This window comes from Periplaneta americana, chromosome 11 (genome assembly GCF_040183065.1).
Source record: "Periplaneta americana isolate PAMFEO1 chromosome 11, P.americana_PAMFEO1_priV1, whole genome shotgun sequence".
Taxonomy (NCBI): Eukaryota; Metazoa; Arthropoda; class Insecta; order Blattodea; family Blattidae; genus Periplaneta; species Periplaneta americana.
Genome location: NC_091127.1, coordinates 123,586,206 through 123,611,415, shown reverse-complemented (window position 1 = coordinate 123,611,415; position 25,210 = coordinate 123,586,206). Strand labels below are relative to the sequence as shown.

Genomic DNA, 25,210 nt, shown 5'->3' with positions numbered 1-25,210 from the left:
CGTTCCATTACTCTTCTGTTCTGACTTTATACTGTGTTAACACTGTGTTTATCTCTCTTCTCTCGTAAATTACAAGAGTTATATTAAATTTTAAAGCAACTGATGTATATACAAAAGCTCGAAATATTTATAAGTCCACCGCTGTGGAGTAACGGTTAGGCTTCTTAGCCGTGAAACGAGCGGACTAGGGTTCAAATCTTGGTTGGGACAAGTTACTTGATTGAGGTTTTTCCGGGGTTTTCCAACAACCAATTGAAGCAGAACTGCTGGGTAATTTTCGGCGTTGGACTTCGGACTCATTTCGCCAGTATTAATTCACATATCATCATCTATACCATAGCCCGAGTTCAGTTCGCGATGCAGCATGCTGAACGTGTAAAAGACCGCGGCTACCCAAATCATTCACAGAATAGGTGTGGCAATCACAATAAGCCTCAGGTTGCAGTGTAAGCCTTCGGGTTCCCCCTCCGTATGATATATATATATATATATATATATATATATATATATATATATATATATATATATATATACACACATACACACACACGATGTGGAAAAAATGACGAGTGAAAAGAACAAGGAATTGATTGTGTTGGAAAACTACAAATTTGGTATTCAAAAAACCCTGAAGGATGGTCTTAGAAGGTTGAACGCATGGAACGTTTTGATGTCAAATTTAGCAATTGCTTTTCCTCTTTACACCCCAACATTTCTGTATTTTTAGAAGTTTTATATAAAGTACAGGCAGACACCAAAATAAAAATATATTCCACCGTTATCAACTCAACTCCAACTACAAAGACTTCCTAACAAAAAATCAGCTATTTAATTAATGAAATTGAAGAATTAGATAATGGATAGATAAATACTTCATAGTATTGCAATGCCATGCTTTGCAATGCCCTTCGCAATATTTTCACCTAGAAGAAACAAAAAACTATTTTAATAACTTTTATACACTGCTCCGTCGATTTAATATAAAGTCGATATTCACCTACATATATATAACACGCGGAACAAGTCCCCTGCAATCGGCAAGCATCATCTTTTGGTAGAGTAGTGGTACTATGGTACACGTTCCCCAGTAAAAAATCTATCAACGGGAATGGGTATTAAAGATTTGTTAATTCATTATAAAAAGCGAATCTGATGCAACGTTGTTACAAATTAATTTTATTTCCTAAGAAATATATATATCAAGAAAATACAATAATGAATTAATGAATATATACACAACTAAATAAACTAATAAATAAGTAAAGAAAAAAAGAAAAGAAGGAAGGAGTGAGTAATTGAGTGAAGTTATGAATGAATGAATGAATGAATGAATGAAGGAACAAATAAAAATAAATCAATAAAGAAATAAAGCAATAAAGAAAGGATTCAATAAATAAAGAAAAAATGAAAATAAATATTGCCTTACTCTCTCAGACAATATCCTCAACTTTTGTGCCGTTTTCAAGGCATTGAATAATATTTAGTTTGTCAGAAATGCTCAGACTTGAAAGTGTTTGTGACATGATGCCTTACCGGTATGAGAGGGGCTTGCATTCTCGTCACAACAGACAACGTTGCACTGTTTTCTTCTTTCTTTAGACTCAAACGCATTCTAATAAATCGACGGAGCAGCATATAAACTTAAAATATTTTAATTAATTGGATGACTGGCAGGGAAAAGATAACCCTAGCCTACAAATACATCATTTTTAAACACAACAAGGGTATTTCCTCTATGATTTGGTTATTTAGTTTATAACCTTGATAGTCCGAACTCTGTGTAAAGTGTGACGAAAAACTGTATGCCTGGTTATGGTATGAGAGAATCAGACTACACTAAATTTAAATAAAGGAGCTGCCCTTTCTGGGGAGGGAATCAGAATCTGACTTTTTGGAGGGAATCGAGGTTACCGGGCACTTCAATCCCTCAAGAAGATGGCGGAGCTAGTCATCGAAATCTTGGAATCAACAATTCCACTCACCCTGCGCTCAGCGCACAAACGGCCCCACCCACAAAATTACATTTTCACTTTAATTATTTCTTTGTAACAGCGCGCAATGTGGTACACAAGAGAAACTTGTGCTCAAATCTCATGGAAAAACTAGGGAATGATGATTAGGGCGATTTACACTTTGAAGAGAAAGATATGAGTTCTATAAAGCAATAAACTCAAAATGCAAATTTTATGGGTTGGATCATTTGTGCGCTGAGCGTCTCAATTAATCAACATCCAGCGCCGGGAAAGTCTCAAGTCCTACAATTTTATGTATTTCGTAGCAATTCAATTAATGTTACCAATGAAATTTAAATTTTTTATTTACTTTCTAAATTATCTTTTATAATACCTAGTGTTGTTTAGTCAACTGTCCGAAGTTAGGTCTGAATCTCACAAGTGATACCAACATAGACAACTAGGCCAGGAGATAATGGACTAGGGTGGTTTCTTTTCCACATAATACCTATATAATTGTAGAAATGAAATCACCTGTGCACCCAAATAAGAATAAAAAGTTTTCATTTCCTACATTGCACAAAAAGATATTCCTTGTAATTGAAAAATGTATAGTATCTGACGTAAATTACAAATTATACAATTGTAGTAAATATGTAATTAATTTAGTACAAGTTATCATGAAATATAGTTACTGCTTACAATGAATATATATATATATATATATATATATATATATATATATATATATATATATATATATATATATAGACCTACACTTTATTTATCAAGTAACTAACAACACCATGAAATCAAACAGTTGAAGGAGAAACAATCCCCGAAAGTACAGTACGTAATTGGTACTTGCAACTAGCTCCGACCCATCTGACCCATCTTTCCAGGCGTCTACATTTTTCTGGAGAAAACGGAATTCTGACTGAAGAGTAACACTGTTACAGAAAATATAACGTTTTTCCTTTGATATATTTCTGTATCGGGTAGAATTACACTAACTTCGAAAATTATTTGTACATTTAGCCTACACATATTTTTAATATTTTAATTTCTGTTTGAAGATGTTTTCGATTTTATTGGAGGCATATTTCAATCGAATTTAACCATTTCTTTTGCAGAAAAGAATAGTCTCTTTTTTGCTTGTCTGAAGAAGTTTCAGATATGGGGTTTCATTATAAATATAAGTAATGACAAATGATTCATTTCTCCACGGCACAGATTTGTGTGACATACTGCCTGAAAATTTTCTTTATCACTGTAACTTTTTTAAGAAAATATCTTTCATAGACAGAGTCATTTAGAGGAAATAATTCTGTGTTGTTTATTTCCAAATAAATACCTTTTGATTTTTAATATAAATTATTATATTTAATATAGCTACAGCATTCCCAGCTGAAATCACATGAAACACAATATGAAAAAACTCCTTCTAATAAGTTTACAAGAAATCGCTGTGGGCAAAGAGGCAGGAATGCATGCTGAATGCCACTTGTTCGATATCAAAATGCAGAAAACTAACATTTCCGCAAAATTCTCGGAATATATTTTTTTCCCCCATCATAATATTTTGTCTCCATACTACTTGTAGTGAAATACTAATAATAAAGAATGTATGTTACATTTTAATACACGTAGTATGATATAAATTAATCAACAGGTAACGAAGCGAGGAAATAATATAATATTTACAAATTACACCAAATTAACAACATTAAATGAGTGTCAATAGTTAATACAATAATACTGTATAATATAAAAGAATGTTAAATAGATCTCGAAAGGATGAAGAAAGACCTGTCACGAAGTAGATACAGCAGTTTGACTTATGATGGAACAAGCATTATAAGGCCTGATCGGTGATGGTGGTGGTGGTGATGGTGATGGTGATGGTGATGGTGATGGTGATGGTGGTGTTGATTATTAGGCTATTATTAATTTAATTCATTTTTCTTTCCACTGCGCAATGAAAATAATTTTTACTTTGCACAATTTTTTTTTCTGCGTGTACATCGATTTGATCCAATTTCGCTTACCTTTCGATGAATGGTCCACATAGAGAAAATGTTACACTCTTACACTATGCACTTAATCCCACACTAGCCTACACTGTTTGTATGTTGCACTGTGTAATACTGGTGCTGTCTCTAGCAATGTATGAGGCCTAGTGCGTCTCCAAGGGCACCTGCCTGCACTTTTGTCTGCAGATGTGTTCACGCAAGCAAGATGGACGCCAAGGCCAGAACAATCCAAGCAAGAATACTTTTGATACACCCCGTGAATTTAGCGCTACGAATGAGAATAGCCTATCTCATGCAAGGTTAAGTTCCCTAGACAACAATGCCCTGCCACAGTGCGATGCACAGCAAAGTTCCCACACTCGTGGCCCGCGGACCTCCGGTTATCGTTGAATTCCTGTAATTCAGATCTCACATTCATTATCGTGAGAATCAAGACTTCGCAAGCTCTCTTTGTAGTTAAGATACGTCGTTCCCTTTTCTTCTTATTGAAAGTTTTTTTCCTTTCAATCCACATTTTCATTTTTGCCTTTCTTCTTTTCTTCTTCCCTTTAGGCTATATTTATTTCTTACTTTTTTCCGATGTCCTTAATTTATACCACTCCAATTCGTCTTTATTAATGAAGTTTGGAATCAAATTATTAGCTTGGACATTATGTTGCTGATAATAATAATAATAATAATAATAATAATAATAATAATAATAATAATAATAATCATCATCATCATCATCCTTGGATGTATTGGGCCTAGTGGCCCGTTACGGTCTCTTGCCAACGCTTGAACGGTCTGCCCAAGGATCTCTTGTCCACAGGATGGTAATTTAAAATTTGGCGTGGAATTCTAGAACGAGGCATTCTGATGACATGTGATCTCCAGTTTTGTCTGTATTTCTGTAGGTATTCCGTTATCGGTTCATTCTGCAGTTCTTTCATACTGTCAAAATTTTAAATGTGATCCATTCTCGTGTATCCCGCTGTACGACGCATAAATCTCATTTCTGCCGCCGTTAATCTTTGTGAACCAATATTACGAATCGTCCAAGCTTCACTACCAAAACAGAGTATAGGTCTGGCCAATGTTTTAAAAATTCACCCTAATACACGACATAGCTCTTCACAGATACATATCATGCATAACGTGGCCCGCCGAAGAGGTGTGCAATTTGAAAATGAGTCACAGTCTAGCCATCTATCCGCAGTATGCGGAACCCGAATTACGCAACATGAAGTGGGTAGGCATTAGACACACATAATAATAATAATATTATTATTATTATTATTATTAGTATTATTATTATTATTATTATTATTTCCATCTCTACTATCACAACTACCATTACTAATCTTCGACTACTACCACCACTATTACTAATCTTCTACCACTGCCACCACTACTACAATCTGTTACTACTACTACTATTCTGCTACCACTATCAGCACTACTACTAATCAGTTTTGAATCATTAATAGAACGTCAACTTCAGAACAAACAAGATGCAACTGCCCCCTGTGCCACGCGCCAACATGATGTCACACCAACAGTCTGTGAACAACTAACCTTATCTCCGTATGCCCTGGGACAGAATACGGTCCCTATTTATAACACTTTTATGTAAGATTGTAAGATGAAGTTCCAAAATTGATAAGGGGACAGCACCATCGCTTTCGTTACTGTATCAGACATTAGATGTTATGTTTTATTTAACGACGCTCGCAACTGCAGAGGTTATATCAGCGTCGCGGGATGTGCCGGAATTTTGTCCCACAGGAGTTCTTTTACATGCCAGTAAATCTACTGACATGAACCTATCGCATTTAAGCACACTTAAATGCCATCGACCTGGCCCGGGATCGAACCCGCAACCTTGGGCATAGAAGGCCAGCGCTATACCAACTTGCCAACCAGGTCGACCAGACGATAGATGGCAGTTTCCAAATTATAGGTCTTCAAAAGGAAATGATGACGTCATACGTTGATAACTTAAGTCAGCCATACAAGTGCATGCTAAATGTGTCCACTTCTACAAGGAAGTTTGGGTAGGCACTCAAAATTAAGAAAAATTTAAGTATCCATTATATATCTAACATGTGAAAATTATAATTTTTATAAGTCTCAATTTTGCTTTGTTATGAAAGCGAAAAAGTCTCAAGGAGAGTATAACCCGACCAGAATGTTATTACCCGTGGCAGAAATCAGAACACAGCTGTGTACATACAGTAGTGGCAAAAAAACCGGACCGACCCTTGTATCTGATTTCAGAGCCTTGTTCACTCGAGAGCACGATAGACTGGTAACTAAGACTTTCGTGGTTCGAATTCTGCCTGGGAAGGAAATTTTTTGTTCCTTATTCAAATTTATTCCAAATACTTTTCGATTGCTGGTAAAATTCATGTTCTGGGAATAATAAGTTAATTAAGTAGTAAAATATCGCTGCAATCGAAAAATATTGGGAACAAATTTAAATAAGAAACAAAAAAAGTTTCCTTCCCAGGCAGGATTCGAACCACGTAAGTCTTAGTTACCAGTCTATCGTGCTCTGGGGTGAACAAGGTTCTGAAATCAGGTACAAGGATCGGTCCGGTTTTTTTTTTTTTGCCACTACTGTACACATTTGTCCGTACCCTCAACAGCCCGTTGCTTCCTACCGATGAAGATAACGTAATGTATACGAACAGCAGCGCCGTCAAAGCTAGGGGTAATAACATTCTGGTCGGGTTATACATGCTTGTTTATCGCAAGCGAAAAGACAAAATAATAATGAACCGGTGAAGGCAAAAGTTTAATAAAGTGTGGTAAAGAACGTATGATGGATTGTAGACAACGCAAAATGGAATGACACACAATTTCACAAGGTGTAGTACCTATAAATAATATTGGATCTACATCAACTGTAAATGTGCAAATGTAAGACAATGTTATAAATAAACTTTTATTTATTTTAATAAACATCTTATTAATAATAAGTTTCACTAAATTGTAACGCATGTGACAGGCTGTAGTACGAACAAGATCTAAAATATTATCAAGAATAAAGAAGATTTACAAATCCCCTCTCATTTTTTTCGCCAATAAATACAATATTTAGAACGACGTACATTTAAGACGTCTCCAAAAAGCGCAAGATTTCCTTTTTTTTCTGGAAAATTTTAAACTTAATACTAATTTAATCCTTAAGCATTTAATTGTACATATGAGCCGTTCAGAGCAAAAGTGGTATAAGACAAAATTGGGTAATGAGGTTTAAAGTAAAAATTCTGTAAAATACAGCGCAAAGTAGCAATTAATATGTCCTTCTTGCTATGCACTGACTACTAATAGTTTAAATAAACTGAATATTAATTGCTACTTTGCGCTGTATTTTACAGAATGTTTACTTTAATCCTCATTACCCATTTTTAACTCACACCATTTCTGCTCTGAACGGCTCATATAATGTTATCAACAAGAAATATATATTGACTATTAATTGAACAGATTACTGTAGGCAAAGTTGGGTAAATTTGACAACTTTGTGGAGGTAGAAACGAACAGCGCTTACCAGCAACGCAGTGTGATAGAAAGTGATGATGATTATAGTGCACTTAACACAGTATTGCGTTTAAGCATGAAACATTTTATAGCTCCAATAAAGCAGCGATAGATGAAAATGTTTGTTTCAAGCACAAATTAAAGTAAATCAATAGTTACTGTGGTTATACGAAGAGAAAAACAGCAAGTTATTCATAGGTTTGTGATGAGCAATCGGACCACGTGTATTGCCCAGACTGCAATTCTGGTTTCCATCACGCCTATCTGCTGGTCTGTGACAGGCAGACCAAAATGATGCAATAGCTCAAATATTCCAGCTACAATCCGTGCATTCCACACACGAAAACCGTCAATCCTAATGTATTTTTAATATGTCAGCAGTACAGTAAGGGTTATAAGCATAGGCGGGAAATGCCCACCCAGGCCAAAGTGATATGAGCTACTGTCTCTTTAGCATTAGCACTCATCATACACACGCGCGCGCGTGCGTGCGTGCATGCGTGCGTGCGTCATATGAGTGAGTGAGTGAGTGAGTGAGATCAGGGGCATTAGGTATGAAGAAAGCATAATTCTGCACATTAATTTGCAAATCAGAGTTTACTTAAAAGTTATGTTTTAAATATCTTATCGAAAAATAAATTGTTTTCATAATTTAAAGTCCTGAAATACATCAAATTTATAACAATGCATTATTAAATTTTATACATAAAAATTACACACATTTCCGATCGTACACTCACAAACACAAAACCAAAGGCATGAATACAATACGTTTGCTTGAATCCAAGTATTTAACGAGCTCTGCTTTCAACTACAGTACTAATATCGGTCCTAGAATTTATAACAAATTAACAAAGAAATACCCACTTCTATTTATCACCAACAATTTGAAATTTAAGAATGTATGTAAGCAATTTGTTATTAGTAATACAGAGCGTTCGCCTACGGGTGGGGCCAGGAAAGCCGCCTGCCTGCGGTGTCGCTTGCGGGAATCGTCTATCCGTAAGCTCCCGCTTTCTATACTATACTCTGTAGGGTTTTAATTTTAAAAGTTTAGCAGCAGTAAAGATTGATGTTTTTGAAACACTAACTTCCTGTGAAACACTTCTTAGAGATTTATTAGGAGAGCGTGTAAATGATGCACTGGTTTCATCAATTTTTTCTTCCGTCAATACTCTCTGTTTTCGCTTAGGAATTGTAGCAATTATCGACCCTGTTGTCCTTAATTTGTTAACAAGACGTCTAACAGTTTCTCTACCCTGAATTGGAGTACCCGAATATTTCACTTCAAATTGCATACGCACCTCTCTACTTGACTCTGTTTTCACATATACTTCATACATAAAAACTCTCTGTTCAAACGTGAATTTTGCGTTTTGCATTGTTAACAAATTTTACACACACGCTGACTATTTAAGCAACTGTGTCAAGAAACTGCACTGTACGTGTTAAATACTGCAACATCTGGCTCACCCTGATAACTTGTCGGCCTTGATGTCCTTGATTGTCGAGCGTGTCAACGACTGCGCGCACAAAGCGGCGTATTAGTACATGCCGCTTTCCTGGCCTCACCCGTAGGCGAACGCTCTATATAAATTTTTAGATGTTATTTTATTGCAATTTAAAATCCATGGCGCTACAGTACTTTGCAGGGCCAAGATCGACCAGTCGGCTGCTGGCCTCACGGCCACATGCCGAAGCAGAGGTGGACGATCATCCAACCAGAATGGAGGTATCGTGTGGTTAGTACGATGATCCCCCCAGCCGTCATAGCTGGGTAGCGAAACCGGATTTTCGCTACCTATCGTAGCTCCCAAAGTGCATCACGATGCTGGATGGGGACCGGTCCCATACACTGGCCGAAATTTCGTGAGAAAATTTCCCCCATGAGGACTCGAACCAGCGCGCATTCCCAACGCGAGTCCTAGGCGGGAAGCCTTAGACCGCGACGCCACGGCGCGAGACTTTATTTTAATTTATTCGTGTAAATTTACTATGTATCGAATCCTTCCCTGAGCACGAGAACACTCTCTTTCAGTGGAGTGCTAGAATTTTGTTAATTTACAATTTCTTTGCATTGTTTGAAGCTCAGTCTCCATCCAGGCGCATTCCCAATTCACACCAGCTGACCATACTATGGTTCGTCGAGTACAGTATCAGATTTCGAGGAGGCAATCTCACTCGTGCCTAGACTAGATCCCTCCGACTATGAAATGATAATAGAATATAGATCAGTTTAAATGATCATAAGTAGAGCTCGGATGTTTAGGCATTTATAACAGTTAAAATAGGCAGACAATAAAAAGGTAAAAAAAGGCACAATACTCTTTGAAAAAGGCATTATGAATTTTAAAAAGGCATAATATATTTTAACAATAAATTTAAATTGTGTCAACATAACTCACATATTTACTTTGTAGCTGACACATGTTGACTTAAAAAAAACTTTTTTTTTCGTGATTAACTGTTTTTTCACAAACCTTACATAACAAAACTGTTCCATCGGTTGAAAACACATGGGCATCAAATTCACTAACGTAAGCATGAAGTTTGCTTTTCAATGGTTTACTGAATTTAGGCATTCTAGCTAACCGATCTTATACCTTCTGTCATCCGACAATAACTGACTGTTACTCAAATTTCTTTCTCCTACAATAATAAACACGTGTAGCACAAAATTGTAATAGTACTCGTAAGATTTGAAAATATGAAAAACAATTGAAAATGCTACGTGACAACTTCTATGAGAACGAGCTTAATATTTACAATTATAAAGCTGATTGTTGGTACTGTGAAGACATGACAATATTACATTTTATAACTGTGGATTTTCGATCATTATTCATATTACATCTATAGTATTAAAACACGATTATTAGCAGATTAAGCACCGAAATAAAATACTCCTTTTTACTATTGTTAGTAAAGTTATTCATTGTTTCAAATATTTAAATTTCATACATATTATATTGCAATTAAATTAGAAAATTGTAAATAAACAGAAATATTGCTTTAAAATGACAAAAAAATGCATTTAATAGTAAGAAAAACCTTCGTCGTCGTCGTCATCGTCGTCTTCCTAATAAGTATTAGGCCGAGTGGCCTGTTACGGTCTCAAACCAGAATTTTCAGTCCATCTCTTCTTCGGACGGCCTAGAGATCTTTTGCCATGCGGATGGTAATGAAACCGTGCTTTTGGAATTATGCATCGATCCATTCGTTCGAGATGACGCCTTCCACTGAAGTTGATATTTGCTGATGAACTGCATAATGGGTCATCCGAGGCTTCTGTTGAGTCTTGAAAGCAATGTGAAAATGGCGCTCAATGGGTTGCTAGCCCAGAGAAAAACCTTAGAAAGGCAAAATAGGCAAAATAAAAATTGGCCCTATCACTTTGATTTGCCCCAAATCACATTTACAAATAATGATTTACTTCCACCCAGTAAAAAAGGCATTTTGCCAAACATTCGGGTTCTAATCATAAGTAAAGTGGGGAAATAGAACTCCGTAAAAAAAGAACTCCAATTGCGACCTTGTCCACCACATGTGCCACTATACATTTTGAAATATACCTGACCTACAGGGACTCGAACCCTAACCGCCGGCGTGACAAGCAGAAGATCTGACCATCTAGCCACAACAGGTTTCTTTACTCACACCTACTACATCAGTAATTGATAAGACATGACTTTAATATTATTTGTAACGGTTATGGGTTCGAATACCAGATGAGACATGGCTATTTACGTTCTTCATTATTTTGCATGCAGGTTCGTCGTCGTACTAAATTCACGGTCGTCTGATATCAGGCCGTGAAAAGTAGGTGAATGAAAGCTCTCAATAAATGAGGAGTAAACTTTCAAAACCTGACATGTCCATTATCAGAAAACGTTACAAATATGAGTATCTGTAAAAACGAATATTTTTATGGGGTAAAATTTTATATAAATCTATAGCAAAAAAAAAATCACCTTTAATATTTCCCCACAGCAAATATATTGTTCGTTGTAGAGATGTAACTTTTTGACATCTGAAATGTATTTTCTGAAAATGAACATGTCAGGTTTTGAAAGTTTGCTCCTCAAATGTTTATGTGAATGATTAGACAGATGGGTGAACATAAACAGACAAATGGACGGACAAATTAGATGGAGAGATGAATGGTTGGCTAAAGGGTTAGTTAGAAGGACAGTTGAATAGATAGAATGGATAGATGAAAGGGTTACTTAGAACAACAATTGAATAGATAGATGAATGCATGAAAGGGTTAATTAGAAGGACAATTGAATAGATAGATGAATACAGGGATTAAAGGGTTAGTTAGAAGGACAATTGAATAGATAGATGAATACAGGGATTAAAGGTTTAGTTAGGACAATTGAACAGATATAAGAATGGATGGATGAAAGAGTTAGTTAGAAGGACAATTGAATAGATAGATGAATGGATGGATGAAAGGGTTAATTAGAAGGACAATTGAATAGATAGATGAATGGATGGATGAAAGGGTTAATTAGAAGGACAATTGAATAGATAGATGAATGGATGGATGAAAATGTTAATTAGAAGGACAACTGAATAGATAGATGAATGGAGGGATTAAAGGGTTAGTTAGAAGGACAAATGAATAGATAGATTAATGGAGGGATTAAATAGTTAGAAGTACAATTGAATAGAAGGATGGATGAAGGGATGAAAGAGTTAGTTAGAAGGACAATTGAACAGATAGATGAATGGAGGGATTAAAGGGTTAGTTAGAAGGACAAATGAATAGATAGATTAATGGAGGGATTAAAGGGTTAGTTAGAAGTACAATTGAATAGAAGGATGGATGAAGGGATGAAAGAGTTAGTTAGAAGAACAATTGAATAGATAGATGAATGGAGGGATTAAAGGGTTAGTTAGGACAAATGAATAGATAGATGAGTGGATAGGTCAGATAAATATTGATAAGTATCCGAATAAGAGGCCCGACAAATGAGTAGGTAGGTAGATAAGTAGGTAAACGGATGGACAAGTAGACGGGTAGGCAGCTAGAAAGACAGAACTTGTCATTGAAGTACAGTATTGATCCTGCTGCATAGACAAACGTTCCTTGACAAAGTGTGAATGAACGTCACGAGTATCCAGAGCGATGAGACTGCGCAGTAAAAACATAACGCGCTGGATGTTTCCTCTGAGCAGAAATATTTCCGCGCTTCAGTAATTTTAGGAGGGGCATTCGATTGCCTCACCGGAAACATCGACGTCATTTGTTCCATATCTGTTTACTGCTAAAAACAAAGGAGGCGTTGTCTATTGTCTTTTTGCGATATCGCGCTACCTTGGAGACAAAGACCACCACTTCACGATGCCGCAGAAGTCTCTCATTGGCCATGCATTGTTCCATTCACTACAAATCTAGAAAGATATCGAAAGTCGAAGTGTAGGTTGACAACAGCTACAACACTTTTGGCGCAATGATTTCGTTCATTCTCTTTCTCCAGGTCCACAATTCTGAAGCCTTATAGTTATTATCAGTTTCATCTCTTTTACCTTGCTGGCAGATCTATTTTCGGAGATTTTCTTCTATAAGGTAATTCGCATTTTCATATTAACAACAAATAGCCTAAATCTATGACTTACTTTTCCAATATGGCCATGTCTTGTCGGCAGTACTAAGCACTGTTAAACAGAACGTCAAAACGTAATTTTTTTCTTACAGAAAGAAGATAGGCGTGTGCACAAGAACTGAAATAATATGAAAAATAAGATGATTTAGTAATTTTATAATGTCGCAGAATGTTTTCATTTTACAATTTTATTAGAGGCAACTTAAAGTAGGATAATGACTTTTACATGCAATCGACGTACCAGCATGCAATAAAACAAGCGAAACCATTTAATTACTTACAATGCGAAGACAGCCACTGAAAGAAAAAAACATATGCGAACGATAAATGAGCCGTTCAGAGAAAAAGTGATGTAAGTCAAAATTGGGTAATGAGGTGTAAAGTAAAAGTTCTCTAAAATACAGCGCAAAGTAGTAGTTAATATGTCCTTCGTGCTATCCACTGACTACTAATAGGTTAAATAAATTGAATATTAATTGCTTCTTTGCGCTGTATTTTACAGAATGTTTACTTTAACTCTCATTACCCATTTCTGACTTACACTACTTCTGCTCTGAACGGCTCAAATGTACTTATGAGGAGTGATAGTAGGAGGAAGATTTGCTGATGCAGAAGAGGAGATGATACTAGGGGATATGCTACTGAAACTAAATGACAGCTATATGGGATGTAGATAAATTCCAACAAGACGAAGGCCATGGTCATAGGAAGAAAAGTAAAAAAGATAAACTCGCGAATTCTAAATGAGGCAGTAGAACAAGTAAACAACTAAAATATTTCAACTACTGTTGATTTGTAGTAGCCATTTTAATCATCTACGATTTTCATTTGTCCTTTCAGATTATGCATTGTTCATTGTCATATATGGAAACTTCCATCTTTTAATACATCATTTTTAAGGAGATAAGAAGTTATTTACAAAAATAAAAGCACTCTCAAGCTCTAATGATTAAAGCTTCATTATGCGTGCTGTTGCAATACCTGGATTGCTGAATGAATGAATGAATGAATGAATGAATGAATGAATGAATGGATTGATTGATTGATTGATTGATGAATGAATGAATGAATCAATCAATGAATGAATGAATCAATCAATCAATCAATGGAGAGAGAAGAGAAAATATCAATTGAAAGGTACACGATAATCGCGTCTTTGCAACTATTCTTGGAACTCCTGGATGGCTCAATATTATGTGTCTTTCACGATCCAGAGCCGTCAACCCGAAAGAGACTCGCACATTCGTTAAACCGAACACTGAACCACTCCGCGAGACGCAAGAGCTTCGCATACTATCTATAGCGCCAGGCGTTTAGTAGCAATATATCATTTCTATTTTTCGTAACCGGTTGTGCACGACTCTATTCCATAAATTAAAATTTAATTACCTATTTCTGAAACATGCAGCTCTTCTCTTTTCAATTATAAATTCATGCATGCACACATACATACATACATACATACATACATACATACATACATACATACGAGCCACCGGCGTGGCTCAGTCGGTTAAAGCGCTTGCCTGCCGGTCTGAAGTTGCGCTCGGGCGCGGGTTCGATCCCCGCTTGCGCTGATTACCAGATTGGGTTTTTTCCGAGGTTTCCCCAACCATAAGGTGAATGCCAGGTAATCCATGGCGAATCCTCGACCTGATCTCGCCAAATACCATCTCGCTATCACCAATCTCATCGACGCTAAATAATCTCGTAGTTGATACAGCGTCGTTAGATAACCAACTAAAAATACATACATACATACATACATACATACATACATACGCACCTATACATAATAGTTTCGGCTTTTAAATTCTTCATCATGATAATAAGTTACTATATTTATAGATTTTATCACTTGGATGGTGTTGATCGTGCTAAACAACAGGTGGTAGAACTAAAAAAAAAGTTTTGTGGTAAAAATAAATAAAAAAGTACCAACAATAAACCAAATACAACAACCAAGCCGAAATTCATGAGGAAAACATTCTTAAAGCGAACTACTCGTATGAAGTTTCGTGGGAAATTGCTAGAGCAAAAAATCTACACATGGAAGAAGAATTTATTAAAAAGTGCCTTATTAAAATAACACAACGTGTATGTCACCAAGAAAAGATTAATTTTGAAAAAGATCATCATGATGGTAAATTATATGTTAAAGTTTCTCATGGATTTATTGTAAAATTACTTTTTTTGGAAATCAAACTTTCAGGTATAACTCCCTGTCAAGTTGATTTGAATAATTTCGAGGGAAAAATTGTTCGGGGCCAGACATCGAACCCGGGACCTTTGGTTTATCCTCGAAATTATTCAATACTTATTTCGTCTGAATAAATTTGAGTTTTTAATTCCTGTCGTTTGTATTAAATAAACTAGTTCTGTTTTCTTTAAGAACAGCAATGAGTTTGTACTGTTATATACACGAGCCGCCACTGAGCAGTAGCAAGGAGGGTTTGAGACATTCTAGCGTACGAGGTGAATGAGCTAGGTGGGTTTGCTGCGATCTCTATAGAACGGCTAAAAGAATAAAATATCTACCATTTCTATAAAAAATATTTTGCATCTATATTTTCATGTTTGTAGAAATAAAACACATTTTACTGACATCTATTTCCTTAAAGTTGATATACACCAGGAAATCGAATTCTTGTTTTATGATAATGAGTAGAGGAAGAAGAATTGGATTGATTCTAGTACTGAATGGTTATGTAAGTTTGGTAACCCTACTCTTTCGTGGGCACCAGAAACGTCTTGCGACCAGAATAGTTTCAAGGAAGAATTATTCCACGGGCGTGTATCGAACCCGGGACCTTGTGCTGAGCGCGCCAACGCTCTACCGACTGAGCTAACCAGAAACTATGTACCAGACCCCTTTATAGCCACATACCTGAAGAGGGTTGATAGAAAGCCAGATCCCAGCATTGAGTGCACACTTACTGTGTTACTTATATTGTGGTTTTCTGTTATCGAAACAGTAATGTGTATTATACAAATCTGGTGAACTCTTCACTGAATGCTACTGCAGCAGACGTAGTCTAAAGGTTTGGAAGAGAAAAATCTCTGAACACTTTCTATTTCTTACTATGACTTACTTACTTACAAATGGCTTTTAAGGAACCCGCAGGTTCATTGTCGCCCTCACATAAGCCCGCCATCGGTCCCTATCCTGTGCAAGATCAATCCAGTCTCTATCATCATATCCCACCTCTCTCAAAAATCAATTTTAATATTATCCTTCCATCTACGTCTTGGCCTCCCAAAAGGTCTTTTTCCCACCGGTCTCCCAACTAACACTCTATATGCACTTCTGGATTCGCCCATACGTGCTACATGCCCTGCCCATCTCAAACGTCTAGATTTAGTGTTCCTAATTATGTCAGGTGAAGAATATAATGCATGCAGTTCTGCGTTGTGTAACTTTCTCCATTCTCCTGTAACTTCATCCCTTTTAGCCTTAAATATTTTCCTAAGAACCTTATTCTCAAATACTCAATCTCTGTTCCTCTCTCAAAGTGAGAGTCCAAGTTTCACAGCCATACAGAACAACCGGTAATATAACTGTTTTATAAATTCTAACTTTCAGATTTTTTGACAGCAGAATAGATGACACAAGCTTCTCAACCGAATAATAACACGCATTTTTCCATATTTATTCTGCGTTTAATTTCCTCCCGAGTGTCATTTATTTTTGTTACTGTTGCTCCAAGATATTTGAATTTTTCCACCTCTTCGAAAGATAAATCGACAATTTTTATATTTCCATTTCGTAGAATATTCTGGTCACGAGACATAATGATATACTTTGTATTTTCGGGGTTTACTTCCAAACACATATCGCTTTACTTGCTTCAAGTAAAATTTCCGTGTTTTCCCTAATCGTTTGTGGATTTTCTTCTAACATATTCACGTCATCCGCATAGACAAGAAGCTGATATGTAACCCATTCAGTTTCATTTTACTATGTCTACAGAAAATAAATTCAAAGAAATTGTGTAGCCTATAGAATGCATATTTTAATTTCACCACCACCTTAATCATCTATTTCCGACCATAGTCCACTTTGACTCAACTCGGTCGCTCTACCATAAGTACTGTGGATATATTGTAGGCTACCTTAGACATTCATAGCCCCACTTGTGTTAACACAGAATATACACAAAGCCGGAACATACACAGAATAAGAGATATACACTCAGTCGCTATGAAATTGAAGTACATTTTCACTTTTCTACTTGGAATCGAACCCAGACCCACTACAATTGCACCTCAGAAAGTTATCACTTAGCGTTGCATCTAATGAAGTACCTAGAATGTTTGTATGTCTCAGTAATTTTGTGCTTATTTCGTTGCAAACTTCAGTATTTTCTTTTGCAAACATATTTTGTCTCTAGTTAAAATTTAGGAACTCCGTAAAACAAGAACTATGAACAAGTGCGGAGGATTGTTCGGTGACAAGGTCAACATGTGACGAATGCACCGGTTTCGCACGCAATGCCGGATGAATTGGTTAACAGACCTATTTTAAATTCCTCGATGTGACCTACCTGGAGTCCAAGTGGCTGTGAAGAGTGAATTCTGAATACTGTCAGTCGACTATGAACAGCTGTCTACATGCTACGTTTCTCACACCGTCGCTTACTCATACAGTATGCGCCATTCACTTCTCACGCCTAGCAATGGCGGAGAGAATCAATACGACGCCTATAATTGCGCGCCCGGCCGACAGATGTCGCAAGCGGCGACACAAAGCGCTGCGATGCTGCCACACATAGGCGTCTAAACTTACACAGGAATCTATTCTCGCAACATTCACAGATACTACATATAATGGCCCAAAAGCAGAGCCCGGATTTGTATGAATTTATAAAGCTTGAAATAAGCACACAATATGCTGTATAAAGTCTTAAAATGTACACTACTGTATCATACGTAATATAAATTTCAGAAAATAACAAGATAAAAAGATGGCAGTTTTTAAACCCCAATGTATGTACAGTTTGTTGAAAGTTGTGAAAAATCTTGTATACATTGCAATAAAACATAGTTAAGCAACTAACTTCAGTTTCACTAATATTGCCGCCCTCACATAAGCCCGCCATCGGTCCCTATCCTGAGCAAGATTAATCCAGTCTCTACAATCATGTCCAATCTCTCCCAAAAACTACATTTCAATATTATCCTCCCATCTACGTCTCGGCCTCCCCAAAGGTCTTATTTCCTCCAGCCTCCCTGCTCTAGATTCGCCCATACATGCTACATGCCCTGCTCATCTCAAACGTCTGGATTTAATGTACCTTATTATGTCAGGTGAAGAATATGATGCGTGCAGTTCTGCGTTGTGTGACTTTCTCCATTCTTCTGCAACTTCATCCCTCTTAGCCCCAACTATTTTCCTAAACACCCTATTCTCAAACACCCTTAACCTATGTTCCTCTCTCAAATTGAGAGTCCAAGTTTCGCAACCATACAGAGCAACCGATAATATAACAGTTTTATAAATTCTAACTTTCAGCTTTTTTGAGAACACATCTTCTCAACCGAATAATAACCGGCAAATTTTCCATATTTATTCTACTTTTATTTTCCTCCCGAGCATCATTTATATTTGTTACAGTTTCCCCAAGATATGTAAATTCTTCCACCTCTTCTAAGGATGAATTTCGAATTTTTATAATTCCATTTAGTGTAATACGCAATATAGATTTCGAAAAACAACAAAATAAAAAAAAAATTGGCACTTTTTAAACCCCAATGCATGTATAGTTTGTTGAAACTTGTGAAAAATCTTGTACATTGCAATAAAACATAGTTAAGAAACTTACTTCAGTTTCACTAATATTACTTACTTATGGCTTTTAAGAAACCCGGAGGTTCATTGCCGCCCTCACATCAGCCTGCCATCAGTCCCTATCTTGAGCAAGATTAATCCAGTCTCTATAATAATATCCCACCTCTCTCAAATCCACTTTAATATTATCCTCCCATCTTCGTCAAGCCTCCCTAAAGGTCTTATTCCCTCCGGCCTCCCAACTGACACTCTATATACATTTCTGGATTCCCCCATACGTGCTACATGCCCTGCCCATCACAAACGTCTGGATTTAATGTTCCTAATTACGTCAGGTGAAGAATATAATGCGTGCAGGTCTGCGTTGTGTAACTTTCTCCATTCTCCTGTAACGTCATCCCTCTTAGCCCTAAATATTTTCCTAAGCACCTTATTCTCAAACATTCTTAACATCTGTTTCTCTCTCAAAGTGAGAGGCCAAGTTTCACAGTCATACAGAACAACCGGTAATATAACTGTTTTATAAATTCTAACTTTCAGATTTTTTGAGAACAGACTGGATGACAAAAGTTTCTCAAGCGAATAATAACACGCATTTCCCATATTTATTCTGTGTTTAATTTCCTCCCGAGTGTCATTTATACTGTTACTGTTGCTCCAGATATTTGAATTTTTCCAACTCTTCAATCTCATAACCTTATTCTTTGCTGTGATCGTTCCAGAGAATCAGTCCTATTCCGAGGCCTATTTTAGGGTTTTGTAACAAGCTGATTTTTACGGTGATGGGTTGTTAGCCCTTCTTCCAACCCCCAAGCTGGAGGACCACCCCTCATCGGCTGTCCGCGACTGCTTATTTAATATATTCGCAGCTACCCTCCACATCTGGAGGCCGTCTCCTCTGTCCGCAACCTGAGGACGCGCCATGCCGTAGTGATAGGGACCCACAATACATGGATATACACTATAACACGCCATATAAATTACGAAAAACAAAAAAATGAAAAGATGGCAGGTTTTTAAACCCCAATGCATGTACAGTTTGTTGACAGTTGTGCAATAAAACACAGTTAAGCAACTAACTTGAGCTTCACTAATATTACGTAAGAATAAAATGTCTATATTTTAACCACATTAAGGTTGAGAATTTCGGGAAACTGTTGGCATCTTTATGTTTTCCATGGTGAAGCTCTTACACCCAACAGAAAATTGATTTTTGTACATTTAGAACCTGTCCATAACACAAGAGACAAAGGTGTATGAGATAAACTTCATATTTCTTCTTGCGTCAAATTCTCTTCTAATGCTGCTGCTTCACCACGTAACAATTTTGCTATTTTACAAACAATTGTATCCAGAATTTTTTGCAGGCATTGACTGAAGTTTTTCAGAAACATTTTTGCAGTTCCAAAGAATCAATAGCATTTTGATACTAAGGACTCTTGCAGTGAAGAACATTGTGCTTCCATTTTTGTTGTTGTTTCAGATAAATTGGCTCGCGTGGAACTAAAACGAATGGGATATGCATAATGCCGCATTTCCACGGGGAGTGAATAATTCCTTATTTATTAAGTTTCGGAGAATTGCTGAATGTGCCATTCTTTGTATAAAAAAATATACATCAGAATATGTCCAGAATATGACATTTTTAAACTGAAATGATTAAATATGCACACAGTGGAAATAAATCTTACAATATATAATCATATGCACTAACAAATAAGCTATGTCATGATAATACAAGGTGGGCCAGTCAAACGGAAAGATTTGATGGAAGTATACCGTTCATATGCGAAACACATAAATTAAAAAAATCGACATTACTTACGGAGACGACCTAATTTAAAAAGTTGGTTTCTAACGTCGAGCATTTCACAGGACATTAGTTCATCTAAAGTACACTCGATTCAATTTATACATATTTTAATTCATGTACCTCCAATTAAGTATGTTGACAGAATCATTAGAGAGAAGAGTTTGGACCAGCGAGGTTATGAATCGAGATTTATCCACTCTTCTCCATCAGACGTCCCCCCAACCGTTATCACTGTGATATCTGTTGCCAAGGGTTGAGAAACGGTCATAGAAGTTTTTATTTATTCATCGTCATTCATGCAAATGCAAAAACAAGGATCCAACGGTTTTATTTCCTCGTGCTATGAAAATCGCATATCATTATTTTCCTTCTAAAATGTATTGCTCTCCGTGGGAACCGAATCCGTTTATCTTGGCTGGGCGCACAGGAAAACACAGCAATCACTACATAACAAGAATCCTAAGTATCACTGACTGACTGACTTACTTCACTGACTGGTTCACCCACTGATGAACGCTGCCGGTAAGTGACTTATGTGCTGTTTACTGTACTATCGAAACTTCTGTGGCTTTGGCCAAGAAAATCGAGCGCTAGTGCAGTACTTATCACCTACCAGCTGGGACGTGGTAGTGCCAAGCTAATTGCAACTGGAGTACGATTCTCATGATTGCGTCAGTTACTCTGTTGCCACGTCTGATAAAATCATCATTAAAGATGGTGAAAACTATGTTATGTCGACCACTAATCGAAAGTAAGTGACAACACTGAAGACCCGGAGAGAAATTCAACACGCTGATAAGGACGAACTTAGCGGCTGGGCGAAAGGTCAGCCAGATGATGTCGGTCGATCTACAGTAGTGGTTCGCATATTTTCCGCGTCGTCAGAAGTTTTGGCGCATCAGTAACTGGTTGACATGGATGAAGGAACACAGCCAAAGTATCATAATGTGAAAGTGTCATTTTCGGATTCGAATACTATTAAATGTATGGCTGATTGATTATATCTGACCAACTAGTTATGTTGAATTTAATTAATCAATCAATCAATCCACAAGTCGTTAAGAAGTAGACAGTCTCATTTATACGAATGACTAACTCCAGAAATGTTAGAAAATATTATATGCTACGAATTAATGACTAAATTAATTAGTTAATTAAACAGTTTTAGATCCTAATTCGCATGAGAGTACAAGTAGATTAGATAAAAGAAGATTTGAGCCTAATGAGTGAACGATAATTAATTTAGATAAAATTTCAACAAATACATAAAGGGAGATATATTAAGTGACCGATGAGTGAACGAAAATGAAAGAATGAATTATGCTATTAGTGATTTACTTAATAGCTAGTTGATAGTTTTAATTGCTGAGTAATTTACATATTACTTTAGGGGTCACATTAGTCACTCACTAACTAATGGTTGAGTGGAAGAGAAGGCCTTAAGGCCTTAACTCTGCCAGCTAAAATAAATAATAAAATAATAATAATAATAATAATAATAATTATTATTATTATTATTATTATTATTAGTATTATTATTATTATTAGTCTGCCTGGTTGGTAGAGTTGGTATAGCGCTGGCCTTCTATACCCGAGGTTGCGGGTTCGATCCCGGGCAAGGGCGATGGCATTTAAGTGTGCTTAAATACGACAGGCTCATAGATTTACTGGCATGTAAAAGAACTCCTGTGGGATAAAATTCCGGTACACCGGCGACGCTGATATAACCTTGGCAGTTGCGAACGTCGTTAAATAAAACATAACATTTAACATATTATTATTATTATTATTATTATTATTATTGTTATTATTATTATTATTATTATTATTATTATTATTATTATAAATGGTTACTATTATGGATTACTGGTTGCCTAAATATCTGACTGATTTACTTAATTATTACTTTTGCAAGTTTCTCCAAATTTTGAGGCGAATGTCAGGTACTCCTTGGCGAATCCTCGACCTCATTTCGCAAAATGTTATCTTGCTAGCCCCAATTCCTCACAGTTGACAGAGGTTATTAAATAAACAAATTAAAGAAGCGTGTGGTTCGTTGCTAAGAATTACAACATGAATGCTATTCATCATTATATCCACGTTTCGGTCGTTCCTCTCTTGGTTCATATCCATGTTGATTGCTCTCAAGAATTCGCAACTAATTATTACTAAGGTGTTAATTTTATTGTACCGTGTTTCAAAGTGGGGCACTTGCAATCCTACCTTAACCAACTTCTCGTCTCCGCTCGCTGAGCCTCGGCGTCATGTCAGGAAATGATGAGGTTCCTGGATCAAACTAGGCCAAGGAAGTGACAGGTATTTCAACACTAATCAAAAGGCAGTTTACTCACATCCGGCTCACACAATGTGTCAACAGTGACCTGTTGTCGTACATTCTAATGAGTTTTGTTTGATTTTAATTTCGGGACATTGGCAAAATATAAATTAGGAAGTGTGGACTGTGCGTGGCTCTCTGCGTCTTTTTTTATTCCTGTGTTCGTAATGGATTGTGCTTTTTATATAAATTAGGAAGTGTGCGAAGTGTGCACTGTGCGTGGCTTTCTGGATCCTGTTTTTATAATATGTTCATAATCGATATGAGAACTGCTTATTTGTGTGTTTTATATAAATTAGGAAGTGTGCACTGTGCGTGGCTTTCTGGATCCTGTTTTTATAATATGTTCATAATCGATGTGAGAACTGCTTATTTGTGTGTTTTATATAAATTAGGAAGTGTGCACTGTGCGTGGCTTTCTGGATCCTGTTTTTATAATATGTTCATAATCGATGTGAGAACTGCTTATTTGTGTGTTTTATATAAATTAGGAAGTGTGCACTGTGCGTGGCTTTCTGGATCCTGTTTTTATAATATGTTCATAATCGATGTGAGAACTGCTTATTTGTGTGTTTTATATAAATTAGGAAGTGTGCACTGTGCGTGGCTTTCTGGATCCTGTTTTTATAATATGTTCGTAATCGATATGAGAACTGCCAATTTGTGTATTTTATATAAATTAGGAAGTGTGCACTGTGCGTGGCTTTCTGCATCCTGCTTTTATAATATGTTCGTAATCGATGTGAGAACTGCTTATTTGTGTGTTTTATATAAATTAGGAAGTGTGCACTGTGCGTGGCTTTCTGGATCCTGTTTTTATAATATGTTCGTAATCGATATGAGAACTGCCAATTTGTGTATTTTATATAAATTAGGAAGTGTGCACTGTGCGTGGCTTTCTGGATCCTGTTTTTATAATATGTTCGTAATCGATGTGAGAACTGCTTATTTGTGTGTTTTATATAAATTAGGAAGTGTGCACTGTGCGTGGCTTTCTGGATCCTGTTTTTATAATATGTTCGTAATCGATATGAGAACTGCCTATTTGTGTATTTTATATAAATTAGGAAGTGTGCACTGTGCGTGGCTTTCTGGATCCTGTTTTTATAATATGTTCGTAATCGATATGAGAACTGCCTATTTGTGTGTTTTATATAAATTAGGAAGTGTGCACTGTGCGTGGCTTTCTGGATCCTGTTTTTATAATATGTTCGTAATCGATATGAGAACTGCCTATTTGTGTATTTTATATAAATTAGGAAGTGTGCACTGTGCGTGGCTTTCTGGATCCTGTTTTTATAATATGTTCGTAATCGATATGAGAACTGCCTATTTGTGTGTTTTATATAAATTAGGAAGTGTGCACTGTGCGTGGCTTTCTGGATCCTGTTTTTATAATATGTTCGTAATCGATGTGAGAACTGCTTATTTGTGTGTTTTATATAAATTAGGAAGTGTGCACTGTGCGTGGCTTTCTGGATCCTGTTTTTATAATATGTTCGCAATCGATATGAGAACTGCTTATTTGTGTGTTTTATATAAATTAGGAAGTGTGCACTGTGCGTGGCTTTCTGCATCCTGTACTTATTCCTATGTTCGTAATCGATATGAGAACTGCCTATTTGTGTGTTTTATATAAATTAGGAAGTGTGCACTGTGCGTGGCTTTCTGCATCCTGTACTTATTCCTATGTTCGTAATCGATATGAGAACTGCTTATTTGTGTGTTTTATATAAATTAGGAAGTGTGCACTGTGCGTGGCTTTCTGCATCCTGTTTTTATAATATGTTCGTAATCGATATGAGAACTGCCTATTTGTGTGTTTTATATAAATTAGGAAGTGTGCACTGTGCGTGGCTTTCTGGATCCTGTTTTTATAATATGTTCGTAATCGATGTGAGAACTGCTTATTTGTGTGTTTTATATAAATTAGGAAGTGTGCACTGTGCGTGGCTTTCTGGATCCTGTTTTTATAATATGTTCGTAATCGATATGAGAACTGCCTATTTGTGTGTTTTATATAAATTAGGAAGTGTGCACTGTGCGTGGCTTTCTGCATCCTGTACTTATTCCTATGTTCGTAATCGATATGAGAACTGCTTATTTGTGTGTTTTATATAAATTAGGAAGTGTGCACTGTGCGTGGCTT

At 36.4% G+C, this 25,210-nt stretch overlaps 1 protein-coding gene across 3 annotated transcripts in view; it reads right to left on the bottom strand.

The window, feature by feature from the left end:
- LOC138709315 (uncharacterized) overlaps nucleotides 1-25,210 on the bottom strand; it is a 124,228-nt gene that overhangs the window by 81,437 nt on the left and 17,581 nt on the right. The window contains exon 1 of one of the 3 annotated variants that reach the window (XR_011334907.1): nucleotides 17,670-17,923. The exons of the other annotated variants lie outside the window; for them this stretch is intronic. The gene's annotated coding sequence lies outside the window, so the exon portion shown is untranslated. Of the gene's footprint in view, nucleotides 1-17,669; nucleotides 17,924-25,210 lie in introns of those variants that run through there. 3 annotated transcript variants of the gene reach the window in all.